A 16,501-nucleotide genomic window follows, 5' to 3' on the forward strand; every position below is an offset into this window, starting at 1 on the left:
CTGCGAGAGGTTAAAGGTCTGTGTGCACAGATAAGGTCAGGAACCTTTTCCCCCTGGTGTAAAGAATCAGGCTGCTTTATTAACGGAGTTCCAGCAGAGTTCTAGTTCCAGTGGCTGCTTTCTGCGGAGAGAGATTGTGCAAAGGATGTGTGCTATATTCCTATTTGAGTGATATGCAGCTTAGTGGGGCAGGAGCATGTATTTCAGACAAATACATGCGTTTTGAACATGCCTATATGCTTATGTAGCTGAGGCCATGCTACACGCCACCTAGGTGGCTTGCACACTCCAACTAGGTGCCACTCCCACACTGAGGACTGCGTGGAAATAATTGCTCCTGGGGGCAATATAATGCTTTCGCAAAACTTTGTAGTTGAGAAATGCACTGATACTTTTATTACAACTTTAATAGCGTCTTCGTAGCTTATGGGGCTCATCGCCTATTAAATGGACCATGGTGCCCGTGGTGACGCGATGCAGTTTATTGTCACTCATCATCGTCGTTTTATGGTTTCCCACAACACGGTTCCCACGCGTGTTGCGTCAAACTAAGAAGAGACTCAAATTAATAATTGAATAAATGTATAAAGAACTTGCACACTTCTGAAACAAACAAAACAATGGCTTACACAGGTCCATTTCCAAAAAAAACACTCAAAACCTTGCGAGGAATTTGTAATATTAGAGCGTTTTACTTAGACGTGCAACATTTTGCAGTGTTACTCCATGAATTTAGCTCGGTGTGGGTCACAACAGGTGCACTCTCTCTCTCTCTCTCTCTCTCTCTCTCTCTCTCTCTCTCTCTCTCTCTCTCTCTCTCTCTCTCTCTCTCTCTCTCTCTCTCTCTCATTCTCCCGGACCCTCGTCTAAAGCCAACTGCTTTAACGAGTGTGTTTGCTATGCTATGGTAACACTGATGTAAACCAAGTGGGATCTGTGCAGTGTGTGCACAGATTTCATTTTGATGAGCAAAAAAAGACAGAAATGGATCATCTGTGAGCCATCTTTCAGAGAACCACAAAGAAACAAGAGCAACATCACAATGTTTTTTGATAAAAAAACGTTTTAATGTTTAAATGTAAACACACATTCGGGAGGGGCGCCCCTGTGGTTCACCTGGTAAAGTGACCGGGGTTTGATTCCTGACCGTGGTCCTTTGCTGCATGTTCCCCCCACTATCTCCCATACCTTCCTGCCTTACTCTTCAATAAAAAGGATAAAACCTTCAAAAATCTTTAAATACATTTGGGAAACAACGGGTGTTTGTGGTGAACCTGAGGTGATAGATGAGGAATGGGGAGGGGGATGTTGTCTAACTGTGTGCTTACACCAAAAGCAAAGGCGTGACACGATTACATACAAAGTAAATGCAAAGATGAAAATAGACATACATTTTCGCGGATGGCTTGAAGGACGTGGTGCGAACAACATGGTTCACACGGATTTCGCATGAACCTACTTGCTCGAACGACGCAAAATTGAAAAAGCAATGTTGAAACTTTCCCGCAAATTTCGCTCGATGCTGAATCACTCGCACGAGAAAAGTTTGCAATCCGCAACCTCGCCAAAGAAAGTAGAATATTCGCTTTGCTTTTTGGTGTGAACGCACCTTTAGGCTAAATGGGGCCGACACCACCTCAAACCAAACGCATTGAATAATGTCAAACCTATAACCTCAACCTCAATTCCTTACCCAACGGGATGTCAAGACATTCTTGACAGACAATATGGTATCTGCTAAATAGCTGCGACGCTTGACCGACCATTAAGATAAAAGCCTCCAAAGCCTGTGGGTCATATGATGTGTGTTTGCTGCTGCTGCTCGCCATATAAGAGTACTGCCTATTTCTCTTGCTCAGTTAGATGAAGAGCAGTGAGCATACTTTAAGAAACCTAGCCTCCTGTGTAGCATAGCGTGAGGGTGAAGCACTGTGAACCAAAGTGGAATGAAAGGGAAAGTCAAGAGGAATCACAGTGGACCAGAAACATATATATATGACTTAGGTCACAGAACAACAGTTGTCAGCACTATATATATACATATATACATATATATATATATATATATATATATATATATATATATCGTGAGTATATATTTGTGATATATACTCACGACAGGTCGGAATTCTGAATTCTTTGGGTTTGCAAAACTTTATGTCACATTTCAGATTATTCATGCCTCCCATATCGGCGAGAAAGGTTTAAAAGGTGAACTGAAGTCCATGTCTTTCAAATAGCTATTTGGCCATTTCAGAGACAGTGATGCCCCCAACTCTGTGAATTCTCATTCGTGTCATTCTCCGCAATGGAGAGGCAAGAGACTCTTTCATTTCTGCATATTCAGAGTAAGTGGTGGGGGCGAGGCAGAGGTAAATAGAGAATTTATAAGCCACACGGAAATTAAACGGCGGGGCCAGGGAGATAGAATGAGTTTTCAGAAGCTGTTGGCCCCTGGGTGGGTGTATATGTGGTGGGGGGGGGAGGAGAGGGGAGGGTGACAGGGAGTGTCAGAGTCCCCGCTGCTAAGCTCCCATTCAGAGAGAAAGTGGGGGAACCAAAGAGGAGTGAAACGAGGGGGGAGTGAAAGAGAGAGAGAGAGACCAAATAAACAGAATGACGAAGGTACAGCCTTTGATAGCTGTTGGTTCAAATTCACATGTGTCTATGTGTGTGTGCACATGCAGGTGTTTTTGTGTTACGAAGGCACAAGCAGGTTGGTGATAGGTCGACTCAGCACGCCGGTAGGTAGAATCCTCAATGGCACACTTTATGTAGCATACTCCATTCGTGCCTCTTGATTTTCATTTGGGAGGATGCCGGCGTTCCTGCTCCTAGTCTTTGCATCCATGTGTTTGGCCCTCATGCCACCATGGTCGCTAGTACTTGTGTCTCACAGTGTAGAACACAATATGATTCAGACCTTGTGTTTCTTTTTATCCGACAAACAGGCCTCTAATAAGCAGCCTTTCGACCTTTTTAGTGCTGTGACTTCTGTTTTGGTTTTTCATTTTCCTCAAATCGTATTTATTTAGATGCCCTCAAAGGATGGCCTAAGGACCAATTCTTGTGATTGCTGGCACGCAATCAAAAACAAAATGGTCTCTCCAAATCGCTGCGGCTTCTCTGGTGGCGATAGCACAGCATTATAAGCGCCCTCTTCAGCCTCATCAAAGTACCTGAGCACTGCTATTATGGGATGGCCATTTTCGTTGACAGAGTACAAGCCCCTGGGACCTCTTGGGTGACGATGCGGACGCCAATGTCAACAACATGGTGATCAAACCATCCAAGGGGACTCAACGCATGCTCCAAATGGGCAACGACCCAATTTACTTGGCTAAGTGAAATGCACGGTAGGAAAAGTGAAAATAACATTATTGAAGAAAATTCTCTCTTTTGAGCGAATGCACTTATTTTTGCATTTTTTGGGGGTTAATCTTCAAAATCGAAGTACCCTGAAATCCCCAGTACCCTGAAATCCCCTTGAAAAAAAAAACTGTCGCCTGTGAATATGTGATTCATAGCCCTCAGTTCCTCCAAACCCCTGTGCGTGTCTCAAAAGTCTCCCAAATTAATGTTTTGACACACTGAGCCACGGGAATAAATGCTGAGCATAAATGCAGTATCCAGACATTTAAATGTCAAACCATACCCCATGTATGTCCCAATGAACATAGTCTAGCTATTTTTTATATAATATATTTTTAATCGGTTATACACAAGTAGATGCTGAATATTTGAGTTGGTCTGACCTTTGTTTGAATATGTTATATTCATATGTTTCTCTGTAGTGCTTTATGATAAGGCTGTATTCACAAAAATGCTAATATTATTTATGCCTCTCAGCCATTTTTGTAGATAATTTCTGTGGAGTATAATTAAGTGTAATTTAATGAATGAAGGAATGAATTTGTTCAATCATGTTTTTCACATACACATGAACTAGTGTTTTGCACAACACTGAAGTCTATCTCTGAACTTTATGATAGATAATATGTCTATAACCAGAAATCCAATGAAATGAGTTGCTGTGATGAGATATTTCCTTTTGTTCCGATGCATTGACACAAGGAGAAAAAATGACTTGCAGTCATAATGTTCTCTGACTGTGTGACAGCTCACGCTCTTTCTAAGCTGACAGTTCATCACACAGACATAAACAGCCTCCAGCCAACAAAACAATAACACTTTAAACCCACAAAGCAATGCACTTGGCAAAAAAACCTATTCCATAACACTATAATCATAGAACACAACATCATTTGTATATTCTGCCACTTTAATCGACTCCCAAGAGACTCTCTCGCTCTATCCCGGACCAATTTTCCAGTTGACTCTTGGCCCACTGTTACTGAACAAGGCTCTCATAGCCATGCTATCTGGAGGATAATTACAAGATACCTTTGTTGTTCACTGTACGGATGATTAGAGAGTGTTAGCTTCAGTATATTGCTTGGACTGAGATGAAACGTTTTGTAGGCTGGAATGACAACGGTTTGCATAGTAACATGTATTAAAAGTGGATTTGATAAAATAAGATTACAGGCCCTATTTTAACGGTCTGAAACGCAAGTGAGAAGCATCAAGCGCAAGTAGCTTTGTGGGCGGTTCTATGGCGATGTCGCTTGTTTACCGGTGCGAAAATGACTCTTGCGCCTGGCGCAAATCTAAAAAGTTGGTCTGAAGTAGCCTAATTACCCGTAGGTGTGGTTTGGGCATAACGTGCAATAAACCAATGAGAGTGCCAGCTCCCATCCCCTTTAAGAGCCATGAGCGCATTTGAATCTGACAAGTTGATATTTTGATAGAGCGTCTGCAGTCTCCGATGAGACAGATGCACATGAATTTCAAACTTCAAATGGCTCAGTTTATGGCCAAATAATATGGCCTAATTCACACATGGAATAAGGTTTTCTTCCACAACTTCAGAAATACTGAGTCGTCAAATAAATTTCGGCAAAGAAAACTTAACACACATATGATATGCGGTAACTGTGGTTCTATTTAATGATATACGCAATACATTATAATCATTGTTTCTTATCAGTATTGTATGCATGTACACGATGTCTGTGTCAAGAAAATATGACTTGGTGTTTAAAAGTACAACTTATTACCGCTGTATCAGCTGTTCTTTCCCAAATAATTTACCAAGAATGTGTGGCTAGGTAGATGAGAGAAGCAAAGTGTATGCGCGAGGTGCACAAGCAACATTATGCATGCGCCCTTAAAATAGCATCTGAACAATGCGCCACTGACTTTAAACCAGGTATTTCCTGCTTTGTGGCGCAAGTGATTTCTGAAACTGCAAAATAGTACCAGGGAACGTTTGCGCCAGAGCACGTCTCCTCCTTTCGCCGAACCGCCCCAAGGGGTGCAAGATCATTCCCTAATTTACCGACGCGTGGCGCAGGAGGGAAAAGAACGCTCTGCGCCAGTTGCAAACTAGCAACGACACATGCGCCAGTGAGAAAGTCAATTGCGCCGGATGAAAGATAGGGCCCAAAGTGTTTCGCCTGGATGCATACGTTACATAAACCTTCCCTCATGCCCTTATGCCATCAGTCAGTAAAAACAAAAAAAGTCTAAATTGAAAGACGTTAAAGTGAGAAATACAGCATGAATCCAGGGTCGTCGTTTGACTTTTGACTGCAAAGGTTGTGACAAGTTGGTTCAGTGGTTTGCCATCCAGGTGAATTGCACTGGAGGCAGTTATTAGCATAAAGTTGTAGCTGAGCCCACTTTATGCTAATTCTAGGCTGGCAAACACAGCAGTGCTAACCCCGACCACATCCATCTTGCTCGCTGCGACTCATTGTGCTCAATTGGAAATTAATGGGATGTGCCACCATGCAGTTGTAGGGCCTACCTCACTGCATTTGGTGGGTGTTAACCGTAACGCGGTTAGCATTAGCTATTATAGAATATACCTCATACCGTATAGAAGATGAAGACAGTGCACAACATGCGTCATTGTCGGATTAGTTCACACAAGTCATTTTATATATGCATTCAAATTGTTGTAGGATAAATTGTTAATTATTCAGTACCATTTAGATAAATTCTAAATGCGTTTGTTGTTTTTTCCAATGAGCCAACGTTTTCCCAAAAAGCATTTACAACTTCATCCATTAATTACTTAGCAAGCAAATGCTTAAATCAATTTGTGTTCAAGTCAAATATGTATTTAACTCTCTGTGGATATAATAATCCTATTATAAAAAATGACTTCAATTCATTTTATCTTCCCTCACTCAGTGTCGAAGACAAAACCACAAAAAAGGTTATTTTATTCTTATTTTAGCCTAAATTGAGAATCCGACTTTATATTCTCTGTTGCAGTTATTCATGTGGTCTCAGCAGGAAGGTCCGACGATGGTAAAGTGTCTATGAATGAGCATAAAACATTTATTTGCAGCCCTGTTAAAGTTGATCTGTACTAGGTGCTTCACAGAAATGCGTGTTCTTTTACGGAATGGTAAGAGCATCTTTGAATATACACTTATATTAATGCTACTACCTTATTTTCATTTGTCTTATATTATTCGCCCTCTTTCCAGCATGCATGGCAAAGTTTGAATTTCATGTGCAATGCATCACATTGTGGATGCTGAATTTCAATTAGGATGACATTAATTATAAATCCACTGAATATAACTTAGATTAAAAGATAAAGTCCAACTTTAGCCGGTCTGCTTTAAATAGTTGAAGGATCAATGTTTGATTCATCCTGATACGATGATCAGGGGTGTTTAATTACACTACATTTTCATTTTGTCTCGACTCGATAGTTTTATTAATATTACCGTATGCTGAGAGGTGTGAAATGGCCATTTGTCATGGCCATTTACCAATGTGCACGCGTGCATGTTATTTGTATCCGGGTCCGTGTGCGTTAGTTTGTGTGTATGTGCGTTCACCTTGCTCTCCTGTGAGGGCAGGGTGAAGGCAGGCTGTGTGGGTCTGTGTGTGCGTGAGCGTGTAGGTAGGTTCACCTTGCTCTCCTTTGGGGGCAGGGTGAAGGCAGGCTGTGTGGGTCTGTGTGTGCGTGAGTGTGTAGGTGTGTTCAGCCTGCTCTCCTTTGAGGGAAGGGTGAAGGCAGGCACTGCGTGTCTCTCAAATCAACTCATCAACTCTGCAGCTCTCCGCTAATGTCCAGACCTGCGTCTCGAGGACGTGCTCCGAGGCCCTCCCGGTATACACGTAACTCCTACTCTATGTAACGGAGCACTTGCATCAAGTAGTTGCGTCCCACTCAAACCACCAAGAAACTTCATAAATCAAACAAATGATAATTCCTTTATCCACAGTAGAAGTTGCAATTGAAGAAACGCGGATAAAAAACACTCCTGTTGCGCGGCTGCGGCAGGAAATAATGAAGCAAATCTAAAAGTGGGCTAGACAGCAAAGCTATACTCATCAAAGAAAACTGAAATAAAATGCACTCACTTTTAGACGCTAAGGAGCAGAAAAACAGGAAGGAAACAATAACCTGAAATAAATAAAAGCCGAGCCCTTTGCTGCTGTAAGCAGCAGGGATAAACAGCTTGGAGGCGGAGAGGGAAGTGGGCAGGTCTATGGCAGAGAGCGCACTACCGTGATGTTTTGAATTTTTAAAGCTATTGGGCCAATTGCTCTGTCAGTTAGCATTGCTGTGCTTTAAAACCGTGTTCCTTAAAACCGAGGTTTTGGAGTTTAACACGCAGCTGCGCACGAGGTTGAACGTGATTGCTGTGTAACGACTCGTACAGGATCGGCTGATTCCTAGCTGACTCGGTTTAAACTGCTTGGAAACCGGAAGTACTCTGATTTCTAGTATACCCCAGCAGATGCAGTCTTAACTTAATGGTGGATGCATTTTGTGCTATAATTACCAACAAAAACTTAATGGGAATGTAAAGTGAACTTTAATATAATAAAACTATAATAAATAAAAACGCTAATAATGTTGACATATATTATAAAATAGTCTAGGCTACTTTTTGTGGAAATCTGGAATCTGCCCTCACCTACGTCAATCAATTACTTGTCATTGTTTTCTCTTTGTGTGTGTTTGCAAACGTGATTACTTAATTAATTGAAGACGAACTAATAGGCGTAGGCGAGTAATTAGGGTAATGTCACGCCTTTCAATTTTCGGAGAAGGAGAGTTAGGATCATGTCGATGAACATGTCGCGGATAGAGAACTACAACGAGGAGCAAAAACTATATATTTGCTGCACTGCATTCGAGGTGTTGTGGACACGGTGGAAAATCCAAGGAAAGACACCACCACCACGCTCCGAAGAAAGGCTGTTTGGGATAATCTGTCAAACACATTCAACTGTAGATTTCCCAGCAGAAGACCGAGCAGCCCGGCACATTTAAAAAATCTATGGAAGCGCTTGAAAGTAGAAGCGCGTAAAGCTATTGCTGAGCAGCGCGACCAAGACCTGGGCCCCGTGAGCCGTGGAATATCACTGCTCATGCCAAATATAATAAGAGCAAAAGGCCTATCTGGTGTAATAAGTGTAAATGTATCATACCTATTAATAACAATTCATAAAACAAATTCTGTGTGTGTGTGTCGGTTATGATGGAGCCTTGCAAACTGGTTTAGTCTCCTCTAAAACGACTTCAGTTTCGAGATTAGACTAACACGCACAAAATACGCCCTCTAGTGTCTGATGTGAATTTCTCTGAAGACACAGCAATGGCGCTTAAGACGTCACGTGACTTCTTGAGTTTAAAACCGTGTTAAACTCTAAAAAGTGGCGAAGCTAGCGACAGAGCAATTGCCCCATTGGGTTTTGGTTATCGAAATGTAAACACAGTTGAATTCATAACACTGAAATATTATACTTTGTAGAGAAGGTCACCCGAGTTTATTTGTTTTTAGACATAACCTCTTTGAAATTCAAACATGGCATTTAAAGTTGTACCATTTGGAAAACACTTAAAAAAATAAATCAACAGTCACTGATATTCAAAACATGAAGTTCATTACTCGTATTCAAGTGGTCAAAATATGGACCAGAAAAGTGGGCCAAATATCTGCAACTGGAACTTTTGTGTCTGAATTAGTAAACATTGATTTCTTTATTTTTTCTTGTTTTTGAAATGGTTCAACCTGAAATGCCATGTATGAATTTCAAAGAAGCGCTTCCATACAGGTCCCAGAACACCTTTGGTCTTTTTCCATGGTGATATACTGGCCTGGCTTGGCTCTGTTTATCTGGACTCGGATGGGATGAGGGTCTCCATTACAATAAGGCTGAGTCAAAGACACAACACACACACTTAATAAAGACGATTGAGTTTTATATTATAGCCTGTACAAATTGTATTGATCAGTTTAAGAGATATTTCATATATTTCATTTGTTTCAGACATATGGAAAGCACACACTTATATCCACAATAATTAATTCAATTTGACGATCAATAGGCCTATTCCTCCTTTTTTGCTTCCTTATCTCAATAGCTCTTTGAAAACTGATTTACCTCATTAGGCTCGTTTACAAATTAGACAGTGTTTCAAATTTCCCAGAGTACCAAACATAATTGATTGAATATTAATATCAGCAATCTAATAGTATGAAATATTGTCCAATGTACAGTCTTAAGACCAAGACTAATCTGAAAGAAAGCTATAATTTTTCAACGAGACATTTAGTTTTGCAAGCAAATATCATCAAACTAAAATCTATAAATCTCTCATTGGCCGCCCTCCTGGAGTGGTCTATCTCATTTGACTCAGTTCAGAACTAAAGCACCAGAAAAGGCCACCGGGCAACCAATTAGCAAGCACACCACACCCCCCGACACGCCCACACATCCGACCAGAAGTCATAGCAGAGAGAGAAAGAGAGAGAGAGCAAGAGAGAGAGGAGAGAGAAGAGAGAGAGAGAGAGAGAGAGAGAGAGAGAGAGAGAGAGAGAGAGAGAGAGAGAGAGAGAGAGAGAGAGAGAGAGAGAGAGAGAGAGAGAGAGAGATTAACAGTCACAAAGAAGGCCACCTATGGATTGGGGGCATCACCCACTGCTTGGGATGCAACAGGGGGGGCGGGGAGGGGGGTTGAGTCAAGAAGGGTACCAGTCACACGGCCTGCTCAGCACATAAACAATTCATATGGTTAGTCCTGTGCTGTTAGCAGCCCTGTATATAGTCTTCACCTAAATACTGCTGATGCTGCAACAGCTATCCACTTTTGAAATGTTTTCCCCCATCGTTTTGAGTAGTCAAAAATTGTACTAGTTTCTGGGAAAGTAATGGGGAAAAATTGGCATGTAATCCTATATAAGTCTAAGGTTCACACTTACAATAAGGGTATATTTACTAACCCTTAATTCAATTGAGTAAATGCAGTATTTAGTAAGCATCACTAAGCATTATTAGCATTTGAAAAAGGGTTATTAGTGGGTAAGGTTTGATTTCTTGTAAGTTAGTTTCTTGTTACACTTTGCAATTCTTATTTGTGGCTTATTAGGGTTCACCCTAACGACCCTATTAAATAATGTATAAATGAATACCTTTTTATTAACGTGACTGTTACACCATTAGTAAACATGAACATCATTAGTAAATGATCCAAACCATAAGGTAACTTAACTGAGGTAATTTAGCTCAAGTACATGCTTATTTCTGTATGAACTGATGAGACTTGGTTAATTGGTTAATTATTTTAGCCGTATTGTATAGTGGTACCGTTGAGGGTAATCTATTGATGTATGGTCATACTGAGGAATTTATTGAGTGTGACTGTTGAAGTGTTCAGGCACGTCAAAATGTGTTTCCATAATCCATAAACACTTCTCATTAGTCAAATCAGATGATTGTATCCGTTACCAATTCAGTATTGCTTGATATTATTTAATTTCCATGAAATGATCTCCCTGAATAGCTAGGGGGTGTGGGGGTCACTCGCTGAAAGTCTTCAAGGTTTGTCTGAAAATGAAAATGGTATTTTTGACCTATGCCATCCACAAAAGACACACACAGATGCACACAAATACGCACATACATACACGTGCACTCACGCACACACACACATCAATTACTGGAAAAGGCCATGTCCATCTCACCACGCCGCTTGCAATGAGACGCTGGATGAGTGTTAAATGATCCAATCAATGGCGCCTTAGGCCTGGTAGTAAGGAGGGATCAGCTCAGAATATTCAAGGATCTAAACAAAAATCCAAATGTTATTTTGGTTTTTAAAACCAATATCAACAAAATAGCCCGCGACCTATTCATCAATCATTCCGATCATGCATTAAAGCTCCAGGAAATAACATATCTTTGATCAAAATGGCAAGTACATTTAGGGTCCTCAGTGTGATGCGGTAGTGCAGGTCTACTCCACACTACCCGGCACCCACACAGAGAGAGCGTGAGAGAGAACAACCAGTTAAAGGGCTTGTCCTTACCTTTTACTACAACAACTATCTGACCATTGAGTGGAATGTGGGTGTTTGTGTCAAAGAAATATATTTTTCCCATAGACTATTAACTATTTTACCCTAATCCGGTACTGTAGCATGTCAATACATGTTTCATTTATTCAACATTAATTAGCAGTTGTGAAGTATTCTGCGTCTACTCAATACTTACACTAATGACTAGTCACTCCTAATATTTATATCACAATTCATCATTCATCTGGAAAGATATCGAATGATTTTGAAGAACCTGTTTAAATCATTCAACGATTAAGATTTAAACTTTAAATGTATGGCTGAGTGCATGAAATAGGATAAAAATGGAGCTTGTCTGTAAGGATCCCTCCAGACCCACACTGAGGTCCAGACTGAGCCCATAATGACCTCATACCCTGGAGACAACCCTGGATCCATAATGGTTGAATAAATGGAGCATGGGTCAATGGAGTTGTTATGAATATGTATATCAGGATCCCTTCATAGTAATGTCACAAACCCCTGGTGTATTTGCAAAGGGATATGCTGCAATGGTAAAAAAAAAAGAAGTGTGGTGTTACTTCTGGGGCCGTGAAATCAATGCTCCCAGGCTTCTCAGAATTCTCTTCGGGCAGAATTGGAAAAAAACTTTGGGCAAATTGATATTATTCACGTTTTTTAAAAAATGTGGACTGTGTGTTCATGTGTGTGTGTCTATGTGCTAGCTTTATTTTGGGTGTGCGCATGATTTTTGTGTTTGTACGTGTTTCGTGTGTGTGTACGCGTCTCGTGTATGCACGTGCACACTAGTGTGCTGTTTTATTTGTGCGTGTATGTTTGTGTGTGTGCTTAATGCGTGTGTGAGTGTGTTTTCTTTGTGTAGGTTCATGTGTTCATGTTCTGTGTCTGTATGCCTTGTGTGTGCATGCTTTTCTAGTATTTGTGTGTCTCTATCTTTGTATGTGTTTTGTGTATGTGTGTGTGTGGGGGGGGGTGTTTGTGTGTCTCTCTGTCTGTGTATGTGTTTTGTGTCTGCGTGTTGGGATTTGTGTGTATGTTTTGGTGTCTCTTTGTGTGTGTGTGTGTGTGTGTGTGTGTGTGTGTGTGTGTGTGTGTGTGTGTGTGTCCGTCTGCATATGTCGCTGGGTGTGCAAATATGCACTTGTCGACTTTGCCTTTGAGAGCGTGGCCGTGTGCACGCTGCAATTGATTTGGCGAGCCGGCAGAGAGCGAGTGCTGCCGCGGCCGATAAATACAGTACGCTCAAAAGTTACTCCCTTCTCCCCCTCCGGCCTTTGTTCCCCTGCGTATTCAGCTGACTTAACTGTTTGCCTAATCCGTAATCGATAATGTTAAATCCCTTCTGCTGCTCGGGGAATGTCTGTGGGAATCTGGTGAGCTATGGGATCCTTAGGGGAACAGAGTCAAGCCAAAGATGTACGGAAAAATCAAAAGCTAACGCAATGGATCCTCGTATGTAAATATATTTTATAGATATTGCCTGCATAAGCAAACATCCTGAACTCAGTGTGTGTGTGTGTGCGTCTCTCTCTCTCTCTCTCTCTCTCTCTCTCTCTCTCTCGCTCTCTCGTTCTCTCTGAGAATGGCTCTATTTGTCCGTTTATTTGTTCTTTAAAGTTTGACGGACTACAGTTCAGTTTGGGGTCCGGGAAAGCTCCCTGAACGGGAACGGATAAGGCAGATTTAATGGTATGTTTTTTATTATTGCTGTCTCCAACACTGAAACAATCCGAAGCAACACAATGTTTATTTCCGTCTCTTTCAAAATATCTCTGTTGAGTGTGCCGTGGATAAACTCTAACCTACAGACCTTTATTGCAGTCTGTATACCACTGCGTTAAAACAGTCCAGAGAGCTGTCATTTAATTGGATCATTGGATGCGTCGGCGTTAAGAAAAAGGTGTTGATGCCAACCTTTTACTATCTTCTAATTGACAATTATTTTTTCTAATGAAAAGGATCATAGAAGGATGGGCTGAATAGGACAAATTAATAGCACTGTGCGAAGGCTGATGTTAAGTATAGATCTGCTGTGGCGATGCTGAAGTGTGCATCTATCAGGTCTTTGGAGTCCAACCGTCTCATGGGCCTTTTTGCAGCGCCCATGCAATCCCTGCTACCTCCTGTCCATCCAGACAATTAGACCACCTCTTTGATTGTTCCAACACCCTCTCTCTACTGATATTTCCATTGTTTGCCTCAAACAACATGTGGATGATCAAAAAAATGCCTCTCAATAATCAGGAGAAATCAATCCGTTAAGACTTAACAGAGAATGAGATTTAAAATGGATTGCACAGGAGGTGCAAATCTGTGAAAACACGTGGGACGAGTGCTTGGAACAGCGCAAAGCGTTTTAAGGTTGATCGGAGCCGTCTGTCATGACTAATGGTGTCACGTAATAAGGACTTTGAGGCCAAGACAGGGAGAAAGAGAGAGAGGGGTGGAGTTGAAGGGATGGGGGGAGGTGCTATCCGGCCCCCCATGCATGAGTCTATGCCAGTGGCCACGGGACCCGGCCCTCCCTCTGGTGCATTCTGCGTCTGGCGGAGAGCAAAGTGATTGGTTTGGCCCTCGCTGAGACTGTGTCGCCCACTACCAGGGGTCAAGACCCTAGTTGAGGGTCAGAGCTGCTGAGACCCGGGTGGTCATAGAGAGAGAGAGGGAGAGAGAGAGGGAGAGAGAGAGAGCGGGAGAGAGAGAGAGAGAGAGAGAGAGAGGGAGAGAGAGAGGGAGAGAGAGAGAGAGGGAGAGAGAGAGAGAAAGAGGGAGAGAAAGAGGGAGAGAGAGAGAGAGAGAGAGAGGGGGGGGGGGGGGGGGGAGAGGGAGAGAGGAGAGAGAGAGAGAGAGAGAGAGAGAGACAGACCCGCCTGACCCCCCAATGGCCACGTATACAACCTCTTGTCTTTCTGCTCAGAACACAACTATAGCAGGTGTGTGTACATTGTACTATATTGTATGTATATGTGTTGATGATCAATCAACTGATCAACTGAAATGGTGTGAATGCCACTGACGCTTCCTCTAATTTGAAGTCTGGTCATTAGTCTGTGTTGGAATAGACCATTTCAAGCCCTTTCAAGCTTTACAAAACACTGGGAATATCAAAGTGGCCTGACACCATCTGAAGTCGGTCACATCCAAATAAACCGGGCCTTGTGCAGTAAATCTTAGCAATGGGCCCTTCTCTTTCAGAATGGTCATTTTACCCGTATCAACCACCGGATGAACGTAGAGCAAGCTTCGTATTTGAAAAAATATGTTGGTTGGAGTTTGGTTGTGCAAAATGTCTTTATTGTGGATCATTTGTATTCTGCATAAAACCATCCAGGAAGAACAATAGATATGTGTATGAATGAATGTGTGTGCGTGTGTGTGTGTCTTTGTGTGCATGTACGTGTGTGTGCGTGTGTGTGTGCCTGCCTGCGTGTGTGTGCTGTGCCAGATCTCTCTGAGACCACGCATTGATGATAGATGTGGTTGTATTATTTTACTAGCACCTTCACTTGTTTTGACAGCCAAGGTCGCAACACCATCTACGTTTATGATCCTGCAACAGCTGTGAAAGATTGGGGCTTCAAACAATGTCGCTGAACAACGGTTTCTCATGCCAAGACCAGCATTGTTTTGATCCCACACCGATTCACATAATGCTAGAATTGTGTGACTCTTACTACCTGAGCTGTGTATATATATGTGTGGGACGGGGTGAACACCCGTCAAAAAGTGCATCATAGTTTCTCGTTACAGACGGGAATAGACATGAAAGGATATTGGAAAAGATAGACAGGATGATGAGCAGTGTCAAAAATCATGGAATCGGTTCCCTGATTCAGGGAATCAGGCCCCGTCCACACGGAGACGATTTTTTGGTGAAACCGTTTTAAGTCTTGTGTGTTTCGGCCGACCGTCCAGACGGAGCCGGCGAATCCGGTGCCCGAAACCGCACATTTCTGAAACCATGTCCGAGGGTGGTTTCAAATCTATCCGGAGCTATGCGGTTTCGTGTTAAGGTATGGCCACACTGAACGCGTTATGCGTGTAGGATTACGCACGTAACGCGCCTAACCTGCCTCGTGATCATTGTGTGTCATAAAAATGGTTCAACGCGCCTACGCAGCTAGATGAGCCCGCCCAAAACGTATTTTCCCCCGTTACTTTTCTTTTGCTCCACAAACATGGCTGAGATCACCACCATCGCTGCGCTGTATTTGTTGTGGGAGTTCGAGGAGAGTAGGAAACCCAAACGCCGTCATGTTTGGGTGCATGACGTCCTCCGTAGGTGCTCACAGCTGGGTGAGTTTCACCACCTCCTCCAGGAACTCCGCCTGGATAAAGGCCGGTTCCAGCGGTATTTTTGGTTGACTGTAGCCATGTTCGATGACCTACTAACCCGGGTTTGTGCAAGGATCTCCCGTCAGGACACCAACTACAGGCGCTCCATATCAGCTGCGGAGCTGCGGAGCGCCTATCCTCCATCTCTCTGCCAGTGACGTCGGGTCAAGCTCAACGCTGATTGGCTATCGTGGCTAACCGTCACGCGTAGGAGCGTAAAAAGTAACATTTTTAAACTCTGCACGTAGGTGCGTTGGGCGCATAGGTTTGTTGGGCGCGTTATTTAGGTGCGGAAAATGCATCTAACGTACCTAAACCAATGGTTCCCTATGCAAAAATGCTGATTTTTCTATGCCTCTAACGCGCGTAACGCGTTCAGTTTAGACGTACCTTTAGCATTCGTGTGGACGCCTGAAACGCAAACGATGACGTCATCGCCCCACCCCTTGACCCTCTAACCAATGACTTCTTAAGCCCGCGGCGTCTCAGAACTCACAACAACAATGATGGTGGACTATATACTTGTGATGATTCTGCAGCAGATAATGACCCTTGTTGGGTTGCTAGGGCAATAGTTAATGAGAATCCGCGACCAAAATGAGCGAAAAAGGATTACGGACAGACAAATACACAAAATCTATTTAGATCAATCTTCGTAGAAGAGCTGTTCGTGTTACTTGTTCTTCTCGGACTGTATGTTTGTAAACAACAGAGATATTCCTGTACCGCATAAAACGAAACCAGAT

This window comes from Pollachius pollachius (genome assembly GCF_949987615.1).
Source record: "Pollachius pollachius genome assembly, chromosome: 13".
NCBI classification, from domain to species: domain Eukaryota; kingdom Metazoa; phylum Chordata; class Actinopteri; order Gadiformes; family Gadidae; genus Pollachius; species Pollachius pollachius.